This window comes from Zonotrichia albicollis, chromosome W (genome assembly GCF_047830755.1).
Source record: "Zonotrichia albicollis isolate bZonAlb1 chromosome W, bZonAlb1.hap1, whole genome shotgun sequence".
In the NCBI taxonomy this organism is placed as follows: Eukaryota; Metazoa; Chordata; class Aves; order Passeriformes; family Passerellidae; genus Zonotrichia; species Zonotrichia albicollis.
The window spans coordinates 20,568,430-20,592,581 of NC_133859.1; the positions used below are offsets into that span (position 1 = coordinate 20,568,430).

A 24,152-nucleotide genomic window follows, 5' to 3' on the forward strand; every position below is an offset into this window, starting at 1 on the left:
CTGCCCAGTCCTGTGTCAACACCCCATGTGCTGTGTGACTGCCCACATCCACAAACAACTGAAAGGGTTTCCTCACATCAGGGAGGCTCAGCACTGGTGCTGCTGTGAGTGCTTCCTTGACTCCCCTGAATTCCTCTTCGCCTGTCTTTGTCCATTTGATCCGGTCCATGGTGAGTTTCTCATATAGAAACTTCACCTTTTCACTGTACCCTTCAATCCACTGCTGGCAATATCCCAAGAACCCCAAAAGCTGTCTGACCTCCCTTTTTGTTTGCGGGGGTGGTAAGGCAATAATCCCTGCCACCCTCTCTGGATCCAATTTCTTTTTGCCCTTGGTTAACCAATGTCCCAAGTACCTGACCTCGGGCTCTGTGAACTGCAACTTTGACTTTGACACCTTCGACCCCTTTTGCCCCAGAAAGTTCAAAAGCTCGATTGTGCTTGCCCTTACAACCTCCTCCCTTGGACCTGCAATCAACAAATCATGTACATATTGTAGCAATTTTTGTCCCGTCTGTTGGTACAAAAGGACTTAAAACCTGTTCAAGTGCCTGCCCGAATAAATTTGGAGAGTCCATGAAGCCCTGAGGCAACGAAGTCCACCTGAGCTGCTGCTTTCTGTTCATCTCCAGGTCTTCCCATTGAAATGCAAAGTAATCTCTGCTGTCCTTGGCTAGAGGACAAGTCCAGAAATCGTCCTTTAAGTCAGTCACACTGTACCACCTGTCCTCTGGAGAAATGTTATTTAGCAACATGTAAGGATTTGAGACTGTGGGGAACAAAGTCTTAGTTCTCTGATTCACAGCCCTTAAATCTTGCACCAGCCTGAAGCTGCCGTCTGTTTTCTCACAGCCAGAATTGGGGTGTTGTGCCGAGACATGCACGGCTCCAGCGTACCTTTATAAATTCGTCAATCACTGGCTTCAAACCCCTCCTCCCCTCCATGGAGATGGGATATTGTTTGACCCGTATCGGGTCTTCTGGTCTCTCAATTGGCTCTATGTCCAGCCTCCCAGCTTCCCCCTGAACATACCACACTCTCGGGTCTATCTTTTCTTCGTCTTGGACGGTCAGTTTGTACATTCTCACCTTGAGCTGGGATTTTTCCACTGCCAACCCAATCTCTAGAGCAAACATCATGTCCCGCCCCAGCAAATTGAAATCAGCATCCTGTATCAACAATATATTTCCTTTGCGCTTTTTCTTTTCTGTTTCTATTTCTACATCTTTTATGATTGGAACCTCGAAAAGTTCCCCCTTTGCCCCAATTACCATAATGGAATCGTTGCTCAGAGAGCACCCCTTTGCCAGCTGTTGCACTGTTGTCTATTCTGCCCCCAAGTCTACCAGAAAATACATCTCCTCCCTTTGGGGTCCTACTTTTAATTTTATCAAGGGCTCCCTCGGTGTTCTGGACCCCAAACTGAAAATTCCCTGACACCCCTAATCTTCCTGAAACATCACCTGTTCCTTGGCTTTGTTGGGACAATTCCTTTGGATGTGTCCCTTCTGTTTGCAGTAATAGCACTCAGAATCCCGCCTGTGATCGTTCAATCCTTTTCCCTGTGAAGAACCCTGTTTCTTTGTTGGCACCTTTTTCGCCGCATCCTTACCTTGCTCCTGCTTTTGTGCTTCCCTTACTGCAGCCACCAATACCTTGGCCTGGATCTTTTGTTTCTCCTCATCCCGTCTAAGTAGACATTCTGGGCTTCCCGAAGCAGCTCCTGCAACCCTTGTTCCTGCCAGCCGTCTATCTTTTCTAACTTTTTCTGAATGTCTTCTCAAGATTTCGCCACAAATTGTGTTTTCAACAAAACCATCCCCACTGGAGAGTCGGGGTCCGTCCCTGCATACGTTCTCAGACCCTTGTGGAGTCTCTCCAGCCATTCCTTGGGGGCCTCATCTTTCCCTTGGCACTCTTGGAGTACCTTGCTCATGTTCTGCCCCTTGGGTACCACCTCCCTGATACCCTGAATTATATTTCTCAAATTTATCATTTTCTGCCTCCCCTCCTCCGTCTGGGCATTCCAAGATGGTTCCTGGTTTGGCCATCTATCGTCCCTGCTCCCCCACCATTAGGGTTCCTCCTTGTTTGCCGCCTCGCCCGATTGGCCGTGGGAGGGCCTCCTCCTGGGATGGTCACCCGCCCCTCCTCGGTTCTGGGAAGGGTCCATGGCAGCGGCCTCCCACATGGGAGCGGAGTCGCCGCTGCCGCTTGTTCATGTGAAAGGGAAGGCACTGCAGCCCGCGCCGGTGGGACAGGTGGTGCGCGCCCTGACAGCGGGAGCACCGCCCGGGGAGGCAGCGTGGGCACCAGCCACGCCTGAGCCGGTCCAGGCTGCGGCGGAAGAACAAGGTAAGGAGGTGGGAGACTGCCTAAAGGCTCCCCTTCCCCTCCCCTATCTGCCACACATCAGAGGGCTTGCACTGGGCACAGACTCACACAAGCGCACCTCCACACCTCGGCACACTCAACCTCCTCCAAATCCTGCGGGCGGGGATCAAACATGCGATCCCACAAGGACTTGCAAGACCAAAAGCGCCGAAAATCAGCCACGCCACGTATCTTCCGATCTCCTTCCCTCCCAATTTTTCCATACAAAAATGGACCATTTTCTCCTTGGATCTGCCCACTGTCCTTGGGCTTTTGTCCCAGTGTTCTAACATCCACCCCAACGGACTATCTCTTAGGATTTCTGGCAGAACTTTCCTGGGACCCTGGGGAGATTTTTCCTGGGACTTTCTCTGAAACCTGCTCTTTCCCAACCCCATTTTTCCAAAATCCCTCCTGCGATTTTTCTTACCTTGTCTCCTCCAGCTGGGACATTCATTGCGAATCCCGTTTCTTTGTCCGATGCCAATTTCTCGGGCTCGTGAAAAGCCGCCAGTCTCACTCAGTCAAGCAGAGAACCGTTCTGCTGACTTTTTGACTGATTCTTACCTGTTTCCTCCGGATCAGAAGGCAGACGGGCTCCTAGAATTTTATAGGATCATCTCGTCCCCTTCCTGAACCCAACCATGACCGATTTTCTCCCCGGAACTCCCCCAGAGCCTCGGGTCCTGCATGTGTTAAGCAAAAACATTCTGCTTCCCCCTTGACTGACCACGCCCCTTGTGGGATGGTGGAAATGCGATTGTGGGGCCCACACTCGCCTCGTGACAGAGTTATGTCTCACATACTCGTTCGGTCACACCCCACTCAACCACGTGATACTCACGGTTCCTTTTCCCACATGGATTTCTTTGTGCACGTCGATTTTTCTGAGTGGAAAAAAACCTCGGGCTCGGAGATCCCTCTGGATCGTACCGAGTTTCCGAGAATTGGGCCAGTTTTATCTTTCTTTGGCTGTGGCTCTGGTTTCAATTCTTGTGAATTTGATTGGTTTCACGGACTCCAATCCCGCTCATACCGCTGAAATCAGCGGGGCGCCTTCCAGGTGGGAAGGGGGTCCTGAACCCCAATATCAAATCACGTGGGGGTCACCAGATTGTTATAAATGATCAAATCGTGAGCCAAACTTATAAGAAAATTTAGCAAATATTTATTAATTTGTCTGCGAGACCAAAGTTTGGTCGTCGAAACCACCACAACCAAAGATACAGTGTCAAGCCCGGGGTCGACACTGGGTGAACCTGGATCTGACCTCCAGAGTGTCAGTGTCTCCCCCTCGGTTCACCAATGCTGACTCTTGAAGCGGGATTTTATACAGTTTATTTTGCCTGAGGCAAAGATGACCAAATTTCCTCTGTATCTCTTCACATGCATAGCTGGACAAAGGCCGAGTCCAGGTGTGCCATCGTGAATTGGCTTCTGGGAAGCCGTGTATCCAGATGTATCAGGGTGGCGCATTGGTTATCTAGACAGATGCAATTGGCAAGGTGATAATCGCTTTCAGGTGGGCCCGGTGACCTGGGGAAGCCAGTGATTATCGACCTGGAAGCTTCTATTCTTACGTTAAAACCTCAATGTTTATCTTAACGTGCGTCCGGGAACCAGATGTATATGGATCAGACACTGCTCCTGGCCAGGATGGTCAAAAGACATAGTTTAGATTTTACAGTATTTTATATATTAATAGCATGAATTGTCTCTACCATATACTACAATGGTCTAGTGTGGTAGATCTTAAAGAGGCTTTTTGGCCTTGCCCACTAGCCAAGGAGAGCCGAGATATTTTTGCCTTCAAATGGGAGGATCAAAAACAAAAAAAAAAAAAGGCAAAAACTGGAAGAAAGGAGCAATTAAGATAGACAAAATTACCACAGGAGTTTATGGAATCCCCAAACTTACTTGGGCAAGCTTTAGAAACAATACTACTAGATTTCCCGACTCCTCCTGGAATACAAATTATCCAATATGTGGATGATCTTTTACTATCTGAAGAAGCTGAAGTGAGAGAGGCTACTATATAACATTTGAATTTTCTCGGGGAAAAGAGGACTAAGGGTATCAAAAGGAAAACTGTAATTTGTAGAACCAGAGGTAAAATATCTTAGACACTTAATAAATAAAGGTAGCTGGAAACCCAACCATGAGAAAATTGCAAGAATTTTATCCCTTCTCCCTCCCTCTTCAAAGAGGGAGATCAGAAAATTACTTGGATTATTGAAATATTATAGATTATGGATTGAGGGGTGCATACAGGCAGCAAAATTTGTGTATGAAAAATTGACAGAGGGAGACGATATAAAACGGACCAAGGAAGATATTGTTAAATTAAAAGAGTTAAGTTAAAACAAGCCTAAGTACTAGCTTTAAGCTTCCCTTGTTAGAAAAATCCTTTATCATTTATACATAAATACAGAAAATGGATTACCTCATAAAATTTTAATTCAGGAATGAGGAAGAGTAAAAAATATCTAGTAGCTTATATATCAAAGATGTTAGACCCAGTAAGCCACAGCTAGCGAGTATGTATGTAAGTTATAACAGCTACTGCAATCCTAGCAAAAGAAAGTTGTAAGCTTACTTTTGGAAGTAAATTAGTTAGGTTCACCTCGTACCGTCTGAGGTGTGTTGAATCAAAAAAAAAAAAAAAAGGTAAGAAGAGAAGAAGGGGGGGGGGCAAAAGGAAAAGGGAACAAAGGCATGTCCCCAGGGTCCCCATGCCTGTAGCTGTTCTCCCATGCTCCCCTGCTCCGGCCCTGCAGCAAAGTGGCAGCAGTGAGGGGAAGGGCGAAGAAAAGCATTGACAGAAAGGCTGTGAAAAGAGGGGGAGGGGGCTAGCACTAGAAGATAAAATCAAAGCAGAGATTGCTGACTCTCCAAACCTCACAAAGTGGTTTGTTTTTCTTAAGTAAGAAGTTGTTTGTTTTTTTTTTTTTTCTTTTGTGTGTTTTGTTTGCTGTTAAAAAGAAGAAGTTTTTTTTTTTCCTGAAGAATGGGTTTGTAAGGCTAAAACAATTAAATGCTGTGCAAAAAGTAAAAAGCAATAGATGTGATACATCTCATGTTAAAATTGGTCTGGCTTTTCTTATTTAACAAACTGTAACTCACAGAAAGAAGAATTTGCCTCTGCAGTGTCAGGGTCCGTCCTAGTGGACAGATGACCTGATGGTTCGTAGGAATGATCTCAGAGTGCAAAAACCAACACGGTACAAGGGGGTTTGCAGTGATGATCAAATCAAATGCAGTTTTATTGAAATAACTACAGCAAAAATGCGATAGAGGGATTAAGGGAGAGAAAAAGATAGAGAAAGAGAGAGGAGAGAGAGGGGATATAGCTACCAACGCAGAGACGAAGTCCTTTGGTCCGGTCCAGCCGAGGGTCCGCCTGCTATGCTGGGGAGATCTCAAAGGCTCTAGCTAACTCAGAAGTTTTTATTACTGAAGATTGTGAGGGGGGGGAAACAGATACAATAGGGAACAGATGTAACAGGTAGTCCATGTTCTCAGCAGTAAATGAGAGCCATTGTTTTCTTGCTCCAGTGGTCACAACCTGCAGGCAAACATCTCGCTTCGGTCAGCTTGCCTCCCCCACACACCTCCCCCAGGCTGGGGGTTTCAGTCCCAGTCCTTGGAAGGAGCAGAGGGGCCTTTTAGGAGTTTCATGTCTCAGTCCTTGATGGAAAAGCTTCTCACATCTCCATCTGTCTGTCACGGTGGTTGTAAAACAGATGAGGGTCTTCTGTGGGAGACCACCTGAAACTCAGGAGAAGTCCAGCCAGGCTGAGAGGTGGGACAGCTTCCAAAGCTGCTATTGTTGCAAACAGGGCATGGTGCCCTCTTCTTAGCATACAGTAAACACACTTGTTAAAACAATAGCTTAACACTAAGCTTTCAGGTCTCGGGGCCTGTGGCGTGTGACTTTTCTCCTTCAGAGCCAGATATTCCAGACGGGGGGGGTCTTCTCTTCAGTGGGCTCCCAAGGACGATTGTGAGGCAGATGAGGGAGAATTTGGACAGACTCTCACACGACCTCGTGACTCACGATTGTCTTGAAGGGATCTCCATCAGCAGGGCTCTGGAGTGTCGCTGATCAGTCTTACCATACGTTGGTGGCATACTCGGAAAAGTAGAGACAGCATGACAGAGAGAGAGAAAAGAGAAAAGGAGGAAAAGAAAGAATAGGAAAAAGAAGGGGGAAAAGGGAGACAATAAATAAACATCATTAATATTGATTATCATAACAATTTGCAGGAATGGTTGATTAAATAAAACAATATTATTTGTATAAGAATTCCAAAAAATGGTTAAAACAAATCACAAATAATCAAAAGCAAAAGCAATAAACAAATCATAATATAAGCATTAACTTTTAAATAATTTTCTAAAACAATTCACTAAAAATCAAAAGTAATTTTCACAAATTCATAAAAGGGTACTCAGGATTACTCTAAAACACATATGCTTGATTCATAATTGCTTTGTGTCAAATGTCTTGGGAATTTCCACAGTGCAGGGGACATCAGCCAAATTATGTGCATTAACTATGGACGTCAATCTTGTCAGCTGTTTCACCATCTTCTAATTCATAATGACTAGGATTGCTGATAAAATAAAACCAAACAGAATTAAAATCAAAAGGATAACAATGGGATGATATACACTGTTCCAGACACCTGTGGCAGTAGGAGACTACCCAAAAGAGTATCCCACCACCCGTGCTCAGCATCTTTCTTGACTCTTTCCATGACACGATGCATTTGTGTCACAATATGATGAACAGTCATCAGGGTCTTCTGTCCACATCCCTTGATTTTCTCAAGGAATTCAACCAAGTTCTGATGGAGCAGCAGTTGTCTTACCAAAGTAAGATTCATCTCAATAGGAGTAGGCATCACTTTGTGAATCAGTGTGTAGTTAGATTGCCATAGGTAGTGAGAAGTGACTGGGGCTTCACAAGGAAAAATCACATCCTGAAATCTTAGTAAAGTTACGAGCACAGAAATTTGAATGGTTTTTAGTATCTACTATAACATTTTATATGAGCACAAAATCACAAATAATTCTAAAACATGCACACCTATTGCCTATGTATATAAGAACTGTTTCAAAAGCCTCATTAGGACAAATCTCAAAATGACAGATAGTTTTGCTCTGTGTTCAAACAGATATCCTGAGCTACAATTGCATTGCTTTCACAGATGAACCCTTGCTGTTCTCGGACAATACAAGTTTCCAGATTAACAGTTTGCCATTTGTCATCGACCTGACGGGCCCATCCCCTATGTTCAGTAGGATAGAGAACAGCTCCGTCATGGTTTAATCCTAATGCAATAACAGGGAAGACCAAATGTACAGAGGCATTGCGTATGGTTAAGACAAAAGCAGTGGCTGTGTTTGAAATGGGGTCATAGGTAAAGTTCACCAGGTTCCACCAGGATTGGAATTCTCTTTCAAATTCAGTGGCACTGTCCCAGATTATTTTCCGAATTTCTGTGGGGAAGGTGCCTTCCTCGCCCTCTCTTATAATTGCAGCAGAGACTGACTGCATCCACAATTGTGCCTGGATACAGCTGAGGGCTAAGGAAACATTGTTTTGTGTGGCACTTAGTGCATCAATTACCAATTTGTGATCATTCACGTTCACTCTTTCCCAGTTTGGCAAAATGTTTGACAGCAACCACTGGTGCGTCCTTAAGGCTGACAGAGATGACCTCAGTGGTTGCTGCAATCTGGTCAGGTCTCTAGTTGAAGCAGCCAATTTGTTCATTAGTACTTCAGAATCAATGCTATTCAGAATTCCCAATCCTGTACCCACAACACCGGTCACATCCCTTGGTGTTCTAGTTTTAAAAGAGCTTCGTTTCCGAAGCCAAGTGGTCCAGCCTTCAAAAGAAGTTTGCAGGAACGGAGAACAGGCTGGCTCAATATCTGAAACATTGTTCTGCATTAGCAATTTCACCTGTTTGAGAGACCATGCCGGATTGAACAATATTTGTTGTTGGCCAGTTTTCCTGATCACATAAGGTCCAATCTCGAAAATTATCGGGACGAGCATGACCGGTGGTACAGCTGAAGTGGTAACAGTGGTAACAGTGGTAAGTGGTTTCAGCATTTATTACAAATTTAAAAGAAAGGCCTTGAGTATCCTTGGCCCAGAGACAAATTACCTCTGTAGTGTCAGTTAATGTGAAGCTGTGCCAGCAATCCCGTACGCTTGGGTGCGTACAGATTTGCTTCTGTTCGTTTTCCCGATCTGTGGAAGCACTGATTGACATTGCTTTGCTGTAATTAGACCCATTAACCATTCGACACCCAACACTAATTAGTTCACCCACTATTCCTTGAAGCTGCCAGGTTTTGCGTCTTTCCCATTCTTGTCTGGTGTACAACTTATCCTCATGCATAACTACTGTTAGCAAGTTCAGACCCGTGACATCTCCCATAGATCCGGTGGATTGCAGGAAGGCTTGAGACCAGGGCCACTCGAAGGAGTTCCCTGCTGCCTCTGCCAATTGGGGTGTGACATTAGAAAAAATGTTCATTCTTTGGGTCTGAGAGAGCGTAATTACAGCACTCGGTGTGGGTTTTGGTACAGTGTTTATCTTAAATGTGTAAACCAAGCCTCTTAGTCCTAACGACTAGCTGTGTCATTCTCCCAACAACATGTCACATAAGTGGGTTTGATCAAAGCAAAACTGTACCAGCAATCAAGTGATTCATCATTACAATCTTTTGTAATTGCAACATTGGTGGTTTTGGTACTAGAAACATAACTACCAACATGTTCCTGGCGGCAACACAGAGTAAGGAGACTTTCTATTTTGGAACACCCCCATTTCTTTGTGGGACACAATTTTGCTGAGGGGATGTCCAGATGATTCCTTCCACCTGCTTCCATAAAATTTCCAGCAATTATGATGGAGGTGGCTTTTTCATGGAGGGTTCCTTCCACCTTTCTGCATGTGACCACAATTGACTCACCAACCGTTCCCGTCAGGGTTCTCATCAACTTGTTGTGGTCCCATCTCCACTCATTCGGGCGGTACACCTTGGAGTCATGCTGCACTAGGGTTGCCAGGCTCGGGTAATGGCCCTTGGGATAGGTTCCAAGGACATTGGTGTGCTGAATGATGGCTTCAGGCCACAGCTGCTCACCAGGGGGTTGTCCATGAAATTGTGGTAAAATGCAGAAAAGTATTAGCAAGGTTATCATGTTTTCAGACGATTCCCATGTCCCTCGGGGTTCACCTGTAAAAGCAAGAACAACAAAAAATCCTGCCACTGAAAGGCAGAAAGGAGTTTAAAATGAAGGGATTATCCAGCGTGTGTGTATGCGGTGCTCTTTTCCAAGAGCGTCAGAGGCTACCCATGCATATTTATTCAGAGGGGTTTTCAGCACAAGTGGTACCTCGCCCACCGTGGGGACGTCCACTAAGACAGGTTGTCCAGGGTAATGTGATGGATTGGTTGCATCGTCGGGACCTTCCAGTGAAGGGATGATGCTTGGAGGTGTGGGGTAAAAAGCAGTGACTTTGGGGCAGCCATTCACTCCCCACCTGCTATTTACCCCTTTAACAGCCTCCCACAGCCGACAGTCCCAGCTTGCTTTCTGGGGCTTAAGGAACCGCTTTAAAAGGCCATTTGTCTTTTCCATGATCCCGTTAGCCTGAGGGTAGTAAGGAGTATGAAAGGTCCACTTTATGCCTTCGGCTCTGGCCCAATCCTGAACCACCTTGGCAGTAAAGTGAGACCCGTTGTCAGACTGAATTTCTTGCGGCTTTGGAAAAGTTCCAAACCACCCCTGCAAAGCTTTAACTGTATTGTCACCTGCGGCCCTTTTAAAAGCATCAGCTTGTACCAACCCAGATACAATTTCCACTCCTACTAACACAAAATGTTTACCTCCTGATTTCTTAAAAGGACCAATATAATCTACCTGCCACGCATCCCACAAGCCTTTACCTTTCCTCAAATGCAGAGGGTCATCCTCTAAAGGATGCCTTTCCAGTCGCTCGCGACACTGTTCGCAGGCCGATATGCATGTTTTACACATTTCCCCGGTGACTGGCCAGCCGCGGGCGTGTGCTTCCTGATACAGATCTTTGGCACCTGTGTGCTGCCTCTTTACATGTAACCATTCTAACAGTTGATTCAAATCCTCTGAAATAGTTTCTTTTTTCAGGGGGCTAAGCCTTGCTAGTTCATCGACTCTGTTGTTCCATTCACCTGCTTGATTCCCATCAGTTTGATGAGAAGCTACTCAACCGACCAGAAAGTTTCCTTTACTGGCAATTTCTAGGATTTTTTTCCATTTATCTTTCTGCCACACTGGGATTCTGTTGACTTCCCAGTCATTCTGTTGCCAGAAAGGGAGCCACTCAGTGCAGCCTTTGTATACCGCATATGAATCAGTAAAGATGTAAACAGGAGAAGTGTTTTGTGCTTCACGCTGGAAAACACTCCAGAGGGCTATGAGTTCTCCTACCTGAGCGCTGCCCTCCCCTTCTGTGATAATCTTTTCACCAGATGAAATATGTAAGGCAGCCGCCTTATATTTCCAAATTTTTCCTTCCCGCTTTGAGGAAGCATCTGTAAACCAACAGTTTGCTGCTATTTCAGGTGAGAATGGTGGTGCTATTTTTATTACAGAAGCAGGTTTGTCTTGGCTACTATCCAGGCTCTCAGTGTCTTGTATTGCCAAGAATTTTGCAGCACCTTCTGTGACAGAAAAGCTATTGCAGTAATACTCTATTTGAGCATACCATTTCCTGACTGATGACTTTTGGGCTATGCCGTCGGGTGGAGGGGTCCAGTTCGTGACAGCTTTAATTACTTTGAAGGGACCTCTCAAGATGATAGCTTGCTGCCGTGTGATCTTCTCTACTTCAATGAGAGCTAAGCTAACAACAACCACGGGAAAAGAAGCTGACAGGCCTTGTTGGACCCTCAGGACCTTGCTGCCAGATGTGTATTGATAGCCCTGAGGAGGCAAATCCCCATTCCACTTGGAAAGGGTCTTTAGGGTGAAGGGGCCCCAATGCCTGATGTGCAGTGGCTTCAAAAATCAGTAATTGGAGTGCTTCCTCTTGAGAAGGAGTCCAATCCCATTTGATTCCTTTTCTCAGTAAATTGTAAAGGGGCCTAGCAATGATTGAGAAATCTGGGATGTGTTTCCTCCAGAATACTAACAGTCCTAAGGCTTGATGGAGGTCTTTTTTGTTTTCAGGCATTTTCATCTGCTCTAGAGAAGTTAAAGTGCCAGGTGGGATGCATGTGCTGCCAGATCGCCACCAAATTCCCAGGAATTTTACTTCCTGAGAAGGCTTTTGAATTTTCTCTGAGGGAATCTTTAAATCAAGACTCTCCAGATGAGAGATTATATTCTGCTGGAGATCCCCCACCTCCTTAATTTCCTCTCCTCCTACCAAAATGTCATCAATGTATTGGTACACAGCTACAATGTCAGGTTTAGGTATTTTTTCTAATTCTTTAGCTAAAGCATGGTGTGCTAGTGTTGGAGAGTGTTTGTATCCCTGAGGGAGTCTGGTGAATGTGTACTGTTGTCCCTCCCATGTGAATGCAAAGCGATCCATGTCTTCTGGCTGTATAGGTATCATGAAGAAGAGGTCTTTGACATCTATGGTTGCCATGATTGTGTGAGCTTTTTCTTGTATTGATGTTATTAGTTCAGCTAAATTTGGCACTGCTGCAGTCAGAGGGTCAGTGTTGGCATTCAGCCTACGGTAATCAACCGTAAGCCTCCACTTCCCGTTAGGCTTTCGGAATGGCCACACGGGTGAATTGTATGGGGAGTGTGTGTTAATAATTATTCCTTGATCACGCAATTCCTGAATAATTGGTTTGATGCCTTCTCTAGCTCCAGAAGGCAAGGGATATTGTTTCACATTGATTGTTTTACTATAAGGCAGTGCGGGTGCAGTCTGAAGCAGTCTAATGTTAAGTGGCAGAGTGCCAAAAGACCACAGGAAACCCTCGGTGTCTTCCCACTGCCTTCCTGAGAGGACATCCATCCCTAGCAGATTATTCAGTATGTCCCCAATTACCATTTTGACAACCAATTGATTTTCTTCTCCAGGGAGTGTTACTTTGACCAAAGCAACATTCATGGGTTCTGTGGTTCCTAAAGCATTAAGAACGCAGCATTGCCTTTTTGTTGGAACAACTCCACACTTCTGGGCATCTCTATGTGTTAGTGCAGAAATCTGGGCTCCCGTATCAACAATTTAGGTTACCAGAACTTTTTTAAGGCCCGTAATTGCTGTAATTAACATGTCTCCTGATTTATTTTTTGTGAGCATTCGTAAGTAAACCCAACCTCCACCCCTTCGCTCACCTGTAAGCGGTGGAGATATTAGTTTCCCGAAAGCTCTGTTGGTGAAGTTTCACTGTTTGTGTTTTGGGGTACGGGTGGGTGGGCAGTTATGTTGCTTAGGCTCTGTGAAAGAAGTTGCAAAAGGGTTACTTCCGGCTTACTGCTGGTGCTTTTCAGGAGACACGCAGCCAGGGTTTCACTGTCCAAGTTCTGTGAAATAAGCTGAGAAAGAGTTAATTTTGGCTCACTGGTTGTGTTCTGAGGGAGATGCTGAGGCGCAGCCTCACTGCCCAGATTCCGAGGGAGAAACTGGGGAAGGGTTAACTTTGGCTCATTGCCTGTGTTCTGTGGGAGAGACTGATGTACTGTGTGTACTGAACTGTGTATTGGTAGGAGTGTTTGTTAGTTTCTGGTGAGGGAAGGGGATCGGGGCACTGGGCTGGGTATTTGTTTTCCTAAAATTCCAGTTAGTTATGATTTTCTGCAGTTTTTCAAGTGGTAGACCATCCATTATGTCCCGGGGAACCCCTTTCTTTATTCCCAGCATCCACCAGTGTTGTCTGTTGGAAATCTGTTTTCCTGGTTCTGTGTTTTCAGTGTTAGGGGTTCCCATAAACTGGACACCTTTTGTTTTTTCTGATTTTTCTTCCAGGGTTTTTACAGGCCCATACTGTCTACAATAGTTTATTAAATCAACTGCTACCTCACCCCATGTCCAAGTCTTGTGGCTGCTGCTAGATGTGTCAGATGGTGTTGTGGGTGTCTGTGTTGGTGTATAGGGTGAAGGTGCAGTGTCAGTGGACTCAGACTGATCAGTGGAGTTGTTAAGAAGTCTTTCTAGTCTATCTATTGGGCTCAGAGCCATAAGTGTTTTTTGAATAGTGATTGCTGTTGATTTCAATGTTTCTGAAAGCCCACGAATTAAAGGGGTCATAATTTCAGGCTTCACAGGCAGTTGCATTGGGGATTCAAAACCAGGAATTAATTTTTTCTCATGAATCATTTGCAAACATGCAGCCTTTTGTACACTTTCTAGGATTTGGTCAGGGGTAGTGCAATTGCTAAGGGATCACCCCTTTCCAGGGGATTTATTCCTCCGGCCCAATAGGCTGCCCATTGTGTTAGAGATCAGGCATCACGCTTATCTCCTGTTGTTAGGAAAACACCATGTCCCCAGTAACCACTAGCCTCTTGTTCAGTTAACTTAATCTGGTCTCCGCCAGTGAGGGACACACAGAACACATATTCCGTTTCTGATTCGTGGGGGAGGCGACCGAATTCCTTTTTCAATTTAGCTAATTCGGTAGCACTGAATGGTGTTTGTTTGGTTGTTATGTGGGGATCCATGTTTTCATTATTAATGTAATTATATTCAGTTTTAATAAAAGGTCTCAAATGAGGACAACAATTTTCCCCACAATTTTTAACTGTTTTAGACTCTTTGTAAGAATAGTTTTGTTTTGCTGCCTCGATTTCTTTGTAAGGATAAATCTTTTTAATGCAAGGTGTTACCTTTTCTTCCTCCTCTGCAGAGGAGTTGATTTTGTGTATGGTTTTGGTGTGTTCTTCCCTAAGGGCAGCTCGCAGCATGTAAATTTCATTTCTGCCCTCATTTAACTGTTTTTGCAAAATTTCAACCAAATTTTGAAGGGAATCTCTAATTACCATTTCCTCAGTTCTCCATTTACAGCGGTTTTCTATGGCTGAAGTAAGACATGCTCCAAGAACTGAGCAAATAATGTTTTTATTTTTACCCATTTTGAATTTTGATTCATGTTGCAGAGAACATATTCTATCAATGACATTTTCCAAATTAAGCCAATTGTTCTCTGCCCAAGTTTCTCCGCCAGATGACAGTTTGGCATTGTGTTTAGCAAGCAACGAGTAAAAGTCAGCTTTTGCTTTAGGATTGAAATTTTCATTCATTTTGTGTGAAGGGACTAGGACTATACCAGGGAGCTGATTTGCGAACTCAAGTTACACAATCATACAGACTTTTTGTTCCACTCCGTCTCCCTAGATAGCTGAAGAAACCAAATCTGTCCAGAAGGCACTGTTTTAATTGCTTCAGATTGTCCCTTCCTTTCCAGACAGTCCAGATAGACACACTCACACACACACAAATGTTTTCTTTGTGAGGGGACTGTTTTGCAGAGAAAAGAAGAAACCTCACAACTTTATGAAAGTTGTAAAGCTCGGTATGTTTATTTATGGCGCCGGACGCATACGGAGAAAATTCTCCTCAAAAGGCATGCATACCCCTGAAGATCTCAGGTCTCCTTTTATCCCCCTTCCAAATGCATATGCATACAGTTTCACAATAAGTTCATACATATTCATTCCGTGTGACATTTATCGCCAGTTCTTCTTTATCAAAGGAATTCCTAGGTCAGGGGCAAATTGACCTCGTGGTCTTTTCTGTTTTTCTTTCTCTGTCTCCTTGCTGTCTCAGCACGCGAGTTTTTCCTTCAGCTTTGGCCTCACAGACTTTTCACTGCTGCTAGACACTTCACCTAATTCAGAAAGGATCTCTACTCTGTCTCAGGACCAGAAACCTAGAACAGGGAAAAAGCCACGCAGCCTTCGCTGGGCCGCCCCTCGCTCCCTGTGTAGGTGAAGGGAAAATATCTGTCTAAAAGGCACTGCATAATTACTTCAAGTCTGCCCCTTCCCTTTTTAGACAGTCCAGGTACACAAAAAATACAGCAGTAAAAAACAGTAACAAGTTCAAATTCAACTCAAATACAACAACAACAACAGTATCAATACCAATATCAATATCCGTAACAGCATCAATATCAGGATCAGGAGAAGTATCAGTGTCGGTGTCCATGCCGGTAAGATCAGCAACAGAAGTGACAGTAACAATTTCCCCTGCTTTTGCACCAAAAAATCTTTTGTGTCAATTCCAGAGCCTGTGTGCTCAATCGAACGTGAGATTTGGCTTTGGCATGTGCAGTCTGCGAGAGGTTACAGACTACACAAAACCTGCAAAACCTCACTGGCTACTGGAATTCTGTCCGCGTCGCCAATTATGTGAAGGTCCACCCGAAATGAACGGGTGACGGATGATTTTTTGGTGCAAAAAATAACCAACAAAGGCACAGGGGCTTTGCAGTAACAAATCAACAAAATGCAATTTTATTGATGATAACCACAGCTGAATATGCGTTTGGTTAGGGAATCTGGGGAAGAGAAGGGTAAGACAGGGGAAAAAGGGAGGAAAGAAGGTTAGGGAGGGGTTTATAGCTACCAAAACGTGATGTCTTCGGGGTCCCGCCGCCGAAACTCTCTGGTGCACGCTCTGGGGAGATCTCAGAGGACAGTCGAAACCGAACCCCAAATATACTGTTCTTCGTTGGGGGAAGGGTGGCCGAAATTAGGTTTCCATGGAGGGGAAAAGAATAGGAACAGGAGGAGGGGGAGAGGTTATTCCATTGTTTTCATGGCCAAATGCTCACAGGTACATTTACTCTGGGCAAGTTTTCTCCCCTCCCCGAGTTGGGAGGGGGTACAGTCCCAGTCTCTGGAAGGAGATTGCCAAGGGGGTGCCAGGGGGGTGCCATGGGGGTGCCAATACGGTGCCAGGGGGATTCTTGGTTCCTTGATGAGGGGATTCGCATCTCTGTTTGTCCGTCACGTTGGTTGAAGACAGGCAAGAGGGATCTTCTCTTGGAGGGGGGGGAGCCACCCCAGAGCTCAGTCCAGCCAGGCCTGAAGTTTGGAAGAAAGTCCAGCTCCATTGTTCAGAAAAGGGCAGCATGCCCCCTTCGAGTACAGCACGGCATGTTCTGCAAACACCACCTGTGAACACACTAAATAAGTATGAGACTTTCTTTCCCAACTGGCTCAACAGTTTTTAACCCTTCGGTGGTCCTTTTCTCATGACAATTGTGAGGCAAAAAATGAAGGATTTTTGGATGGACTTCCACATGCAGCTATTAGCACAGCTGGATATAAGAAGAAGAGGCTGCTGTGGAGAAAGCTTTTTGCTAAACCCAGAAAGTTTAGAAGAAAAGCGAATGGTAAAAGGTAATGCAGTATTGTCTTTCTTTTATTACTATGCTATTAAGAAGTCCTTTCCAGGTACTACTGAAGCAACAATCAGAATCACGGAAAGAGAGTGGATTCATGCCAGCAAAGGACTTGTGAAGAAACCTGAGGAATGGACTATCACATTAAAACCGGGTGATACCGAACTGACTTTCCAAGGAGGACTGAGTGGTAATAGTTTATGAAAACCCAAATAATCCAAGAGATGTACAAAGAATAACACCTAATTAAGAAATAAGACAATGCTTATATCACTGGTTTCGAGCACTGCCTGAATAAAACATCTCCTTGGAGGAGGAATACCTCAGATAGAAGGATCAAGACTGTTTTTGTATTCTGACCTTAGCCTATGAATTGTACAGGGGAGAAGGGGAGTTATCATTTCCATTAGTAAACTTTATTTGGTTCATTCCAATATTGGACATGCTAGCTGGGTTATAAGTAAATGCTTGAATTGTGAGAATAATTAGTATTGTAGTTCACAAAATTTATGCTCTTATTACAAGAAGTGTTAAAGTAATAACTTAGTTTTTTAGATGGGAATTATTAGTGCCTGTTGAATGAGAGATACCAGAGTCACGGTAGGAGACCACAGTTAAAGGGTGTCAAAAACAGTTTGCCTGGAAATTAGTTAAGAGAAAAAGACAAAGAAATAGAGGGCAAGACCAGATTGGCCTCTGTATTTTGCCACCAAGAAGATCAAATACACTTGCTCTGGGTTGCAACCTCACAGGCATGGGAGGTGGGAGTATAAGCCATACTGGACCTCTGTTATTCCTGTTTCTGGCACTCATTTGTTGTCTTTTCCCTTTCAGGATACCAGCAAGATGGTGTCACAAATGCTACAGAAAGCATCACATAGAAAGAAACCAAAGTTCCTCTTTTATTACACACACCGATGTCAACAGCCACTGTTATAACCCATCCAAATTAAGAACCTGTAGGCAAAACGGAGAAAATTATTGGATTACAAGAAACTTAAGAAAAAGTGGTAATAGATTTGGAATTGAATGTCCAAAAGGAGAGAGATGGATTTGTTTTACATTTAATCTTAAAGATACAGTTCAAGATTTGGTAAAAAAACAAATAGTAAACAAAAAGTTAAAACCAGCACAGCAATTTAACTCTGTATTGACCCCAAATTATCTGTTGAGTCATATTACAAGACTCCAAGCAGTTATAGAAATGATAGCAAATAAAGCCACCCAGGCATTAGAGTTAATATCAAGTCAGCTAAGCCAAACAAAAACTGTAGCATATCAGAATAGGTTGGCTTTGGACTATTAATTGGCCAAAGAAGGGGGTGTTTGTGGAAAGTTTAATATATCAGATTGTTGAAAATTGATGACCACAGAAAAGTCATTCTAGCAAAAGCAAAAGAAATCAAAGAAGAAAAAAATATATGCATTTAATAACCCAGGTACCAGTCCAAAAAGTAGAAAACAATGTTAAAACCTATCTGGTGGGGTAATGTATTAGAAGAAATTAAGATTTTTCATTTTATGGGTTACAACTGTTTTTATATTTCTTCCTTGTGTAATCCTGTTTTATTTTGCCAGCATAGTCCAGAAGATGCAAGTAGATAAGAAATATTACTCAAGCCAAATGATTTGCAAAGAGTAAGAGTGGAGATTGTGAAAAATGCATGTATTGTATGATTGGCTTTTTGCAAATATTAAAATGAATATTATATGTGTTGTGTTAGAAAGTAATGCTGTATTAATTCTCTTAAGTACTGTGTTAAATATAGTTTTAGGTTATAAAAAAATTGTTAAAATAGAAACAATGCTATGTAGGATACTTTTTTTAAAGAAAGGACTTGCAGCAAGATAGCAGCCACAGGACACCTAAATCTTTCAGAGAAAAAGAATTTATTGCCCTCTTATCAGAAGAAACTAACTTCTTCCTGCCTCGAAGGTGCTGTTAGGATTCGGAGGAAGAAAATGACGATGACCAGACAGAATCCTGTATTTGAATGGAATTTATGCATCATGTATGAAGTGCATGAATATGCAACAGGCTATTGCTTTTAATGGTTAATCCTTTGTTAATGGATGTCCTTTATCGGGCTCGTGCTGCCCAGAAAAAGGTACCCAGACGTCCGTAACTCTTTGTTTCTATTGTCTCATATTGTCCTAATTCAAATTGTCCAAATTATTATTACTCTAATTGTATTACTATTTTTATAACCATTTTATTACCATTAAACTTTAAAACTTTAAAAACAAGTGATTGGTGTTTTTCACAAAAGGTACATAGTACTTTCAAAAGAGTTGTGTGTATATATATATATATAGTTATAGATATCTATAAGCTTTTTATAGTATCATTGATTATTTAGCTAAAGATAAATAACAAAGCCAGCTGCTCTATGAGTCACTACTAAAAGACTTCTTTTAAGGATATGATAGGCAACCCCGCCCAGTCTAGGTGTTAGTTCTGGCCAATCTATGGCCTTGACTGGCAGGGAAAGTTATCAAACACCAATATGTCTGTACTAAAGATAAAAGCAAGTCACTTTGACTGGCTAATTTGGCTTTGCAGAAGCTAAAACATTTCCTTTGAGATAAGACACAAGAACCTTATCCAGAGAAAGCTCTCTAAGTCCTCATTGTGAAAAAGAGATTCCTCAACAGTGGCAAACACTAAAGCATATAAGCAATTATTTCACCTTATTAATTTCGTTCAGAAGTGCATGTTTTGTTCCTGTTATAGTTCTTAAAACAAAGAAAGGGATAGAAGTGTTGGGTGGATGTACATCCCCCTCAAAAGTCTTAGGTGCTCTCATGTTGTCATATTGTTTTCATATTTTTCAATCAATTCCCAACATAAGTGACAGTTCATTTAAAGACTCTGTTTACAAATTGTTTTTCTAGTAGTTAGGTTTTTTCTAACAGTTCTAGGGGTTAAATGGTTTCTTGTTTTAGTGTTAAGTTGTAACTTCTAACTATAAGTAGTTAACCTGTGGCATGTTAGCCTAAAGGATTGTGATGTCACCTAACAGCCCCTGGAAGAGAGTGCCGCAACTCCAGTGGTACATAAGACACATCACTGGCTGAGGGGAGCTAAGTTTGTCAAATTGAGTAGAAAACCTTATTCAAATTAAACCCATGCTGTCTTCTGTCACCCTGTCTGCAAAGGGCCCTTGCAGGTAAGATAACAGACAACGTTTTGCATTTTTTATTAAAAAGGAAAGGAGGAATTGTCACAGTAACAAGTCCTCAGATAGTTTAGATTCAAACCTGTACAGGGGACCCTCAGCCAACCTTGTTCAAGCGTAGATGCAGGCACACCACTAGCCAGAGATCTGGGCGGTGAGAGATACCAACCAATCAACTGTCTAAACTTGGGAAATCCAAGTCCCCTATATATGGAGGATCCAAACAATAAAACACACTGTTGTCGTCTGGATCTCTGAGAGTTTGTGTTGTCCCTGTCTCCGACCAACGACCCCACGTAACACTGCCTTTGACTCAGATTTCGGGCAGTAGCTCTGTTTGAGGCAGCCTGCACCCCAAATGTCTCTCGTTCGCAAGTTTTTAAGAATGGCCTATTAGGTCTATTACAAAATGAATAATTTATTAACACAAGGGAAAACAGATATAAGTCTTAAACAGACTTCTTACTACACAGGATAAACAAAAGAAAGGTTCATGAGACAGTGCACGATAATAAAGATACCTATATTACAGCTAGGGAAGAAATAATAAAGATCCAGAGTCCATGTAACTTACCAACGCATAATAGCGGTGTACAGAAATCTTCTTTCACTCAGCTTCCAGAAGACTAACTTGATGTTGACTTCGAGGAGAACTCCCCACACACTCAGAGAGTGTGTAAGAGATTTCTGTGTTTATGAAAATTATAGTGGTCTTTTATTGTTTGTAAAAGTGCTGTGTCTGTCAGTCGTGAATTTTTCTTTATCCTTTCCCATGAATTCAGGGTAGGATGTTAATTGCTGGCTAAGGATGGTTTTCAGCCAATATAATTCACCACAAGACAAACTTTTGCTGTATCGTGGTGAAAGGTCCTGTCACACCAGCTACTTAAATAATAGTAAAGTTTATTCAGATGCTGTGAACTTTTTGTGGACTCTAGGAGTGTGTGGCAGCAGCTCTCTGGCCACAGAGAGCAGGCACAGGACTTCCCAGGCATTTTCCCTGGGGAAGGCTGTTGCGGTTAGTGTTTGCATCACCTCAGCTGTCAGTTTTATAATCTGGGTTCTCTGATAATGGTTGCTTCCAAATCCCTCCCTATGTTCCAAGTTTGTTTCCTCCTAAGTGGTATCCACTCCTGATGTAAACCAGTCCCCTTTCTCCTCCCCTTTACTCTCATTGGACCTGGCTCTGTAAACCACCCCCCCTTACTCCTCCCCTAAGATTATCCCATTGGCTGGCTGTTTGTACCCACCCACCAGTTTTGGCCTGCTTATAAACCCCTGGAGGGCTGGTCTAGCTCTCTTTCACTTCCAAATCTCTGGATTAAAGGACTATTGGGAGATTAGGAGGAGAGCATCCTTCGACTGTTTTACTTTTCTCCCTGATGCTGGTAAAGTTAATCCCATTGTAGACCTGCAGCTCTGAGTTTCAGCTCCTGGTGAATTCATCCTGGAGTTGTTCCATACACCTTGGCGTGGCTGCGAGTGTCCTCAAAGAGCTAGCTAAAGACTCCAGTGGCTAGCATCAGAAGGCTGCGAGAAGCTGTGAGAAAGCTGAAAGAATTAAAACAATTCTTATCTCCACTTGCTGCACCTCTTTCTAGGCAAATGTGGAATGTGTTATGGAGATTTGTTTACCAAAGGGTGGTGGTATTTTGGTTGGTTGACCAATGAAGTCAAAGCTGTATTGGACAGGCTGGAAGGGGTTACAGTTTTCTTAAGAATATAGTATTAATATAGTGTGGAAGAATAAAGCAATGGTTCAGCCTTCTGCATTGTGGAGTCAGTGCTAATTGCACCTGCCTCAGGGGGACCCCTGCATTGACAAAAGTGTGCATGTGGGAGTGAGGAGTGTGTGTTAATTTGAATTTGCCAGCATATGAACATGGGGACACGTGATAAAGTCCACTTGATGGAAGAGTGTGGAAAGGTAGCTAAGTGTCTGTTGGGGTTTTCAAGTGATTTATATGTTTTCTGTTTTCTGTATGTGCGTGATACGTGCTTTGTTTCTTTATGCATAGAAAAGCAAGAAGACTGGAAGAGGTTTGAAAGCGACCATTTTACAGTTGATGTCTCATGCTGGCCTTGTGTACTCTGTGTGTGCTTTCTGTGCATAGCCTCTGTTTATGTTTCCCTTGTTTCAGTCTGTAGATGCTGCATGTCACTGTGTGCCCCTCTGTGTCTGAGGAAAAAAAAAAAGATGGTGCTCAGGACAGCAGTACAAAAAGCTTAATATGTAATCTAAAACAGGTTTTCAGTAAAATATTGTACTCAATTGTTAAACATGCTCAGCTGCTCCAAGTGTAAGCAGGCAGTCTCCTTCAAGGATATTAGAAATTGCCAGAGATTGCTTAAACAGAAACAGAAAATCAACTTTTTAATAGACACCATGGCTACTTATTTGGTATTAAATACAAACCAGGGAGAATTAAGCCAAGAAACTGTAAATGTTATCGCTGCAACAGGAAGAACAAAGAAGTGAATATTTAAATTTGGGAAACAAGGGATAACATACTAATTTCTATATATGCTGGAGTGTTTGATTCCTCTTTTGGAAAAAGACTTTTAAGTAAATTGGAGGCTCAAATTATGTTTAAAGACAGAGAAATAGGATTATTGGTACCTGACACTAAGGCCATCAAGGCCATAACTTGTATGTTACAGGGTACACTGCAACCAGACAATTCTGGAGGAGTACCAGAAGTCATAGAAAATGCAGTAACATCCTTGGTTTAGGCCAGTGGAACTCCAGGATGTTCCCCATGAGCTCAGCCTGTAAATGTTACCCTAAAACCTGGATCAGAACCAGTAACGCAGAAACAATATCCTTTAAAATTAGAAGCTGGAAGACAAATTGAGAGCCTAATAGAAAATTTCGATTAATTTGGATTATTGATAGGATGTGAATCAGAATATAACACATTTCGTTTTGCCAATTTAAAAGCCTGGGACAAACAGATACAGGTTAGTACAAGACCTATCAATCAAATTGTTTACTATATCCACCCTGTTGTAGCCAATCCCTATACCCTATTAACAGCCCTTACAGAATATCATCAATGGTTTACCGTAATAGATTTGAAGGATGCCTTCTTTTGCATGTCCTGGTAAAAAAAGTCAGAGCATTTTTGCCTTTTAAGGGATAAGTCCCCAAATTGATAGGAAGAGTCAGCTTAGCTGGACTGTGTTACCACAAGGATTTAAAAATAGTCCAAAGATTTTTGGGAACCAATTGGCAAAATAATTGGAGACTTGGAAGAAAGAGAACCCCAAAGGGTTGGTCCTGCAGTATGTTGATGACATCTTACTAGCAACTCAAATTAATGAAAAATACATTGAATTGACTATCAGTCTTCTAAATTTCCCAGGCCGAGGAGGCTACAAAGTATCTTGGGAAGAAGCTCAAACCATGAGGCAGCAAGTTAACTACCTAGGGTTTGAAATAATTCCAGGACAGCAGAAATTGGGAGCAGACAGAAAAAAAGCCATCTGCCAGATACCTCAACATGAGACTGCCTGAGATTTAAGAGCATTCTTGGACATGGCTGGGTGGTATAGATTGTGGGTTTCGAATTATGGACTTTTAGTTAAACCACTGTATGATCTTTTAAAGGAGGCCTCAGAAGGACCTTTGATGTCGACTCCTGAGAATGAACATATGTTCCGCAACTTAAAGATGGCCCTGATGTCTGCCCCCACCTTAGGGCTTTCAGACTTAACAAAGCCCTTTGACCTTTTTGTGCACAAATGATGGCACCTCACCCTTGGAGTACTGTCTCAGAATGTAGGAGACTTCAAGAGGCCAGTGGGGTACTTTCCAAAACAATTTGACAATGTCAGCCAGGGATGGCCCAGATGCCTGCAAGCTGTAGCTGTTGCAGTGTGCTGTAATAGCCTGTTTTAAACTTCCGGGTCCCTTCCCCAGGTGTGCCAATACCCCTCTTCCTCTTCCCCCCTGGCTCCCTGCTGGGCTGTCAATAAGTTTTAACATTCCAGCAAGGCGTTGTATGGTTGATCAAGTTCAAAAGATGCCCCTATACCCAGAGGTCATTGGCCTGTCTAGGTGTCACCCTCCCCTGAGACCCTGCCCCTCTCACCTGGTTGGTAGCTGACCTGCCCCTCCCTTCCCCCTGCCCCGGGAGCTTAAAAGGTGAATCAGACCATGCGGTCGCGATTCTGTTGGAGCTGTTGCCAAGATTCAGACCTGTGTGACCATGGAA

General features: G+C 43.3%; 1 long non-coding RNA gene and 1 pseudogene across 1 annotated transcript in view; one reads left to right on the forward strand and one right to left on the reverse strand.

Moving 5' to 3' along the window:
• LOC141726942 (uncharacterized) overlaps positions 1–18,978 on the forward strand; it is an 82,618-nt gene extending 63,640 nt beyond the window's left edge. Inside the window, exons 2-3 of the long non-coding RNA XR_012577899.1 lie at positions 16,809–16,946; positions 17,591–18,978. This is a non-coding gene — a long non-coding RNA (uncharacterized LOC141726942). The remainder of the gene's footprint in view (positions 1–16,808; positions 16,947–17,590) is intronic.
• LOC141726801 (uncharacterized) lies at positions 13,054–15,555 on the reverse strand (annotated as a pseudogene).
• Positions 18,979–24,152: the final 5,174 nt, after the last annotated feature.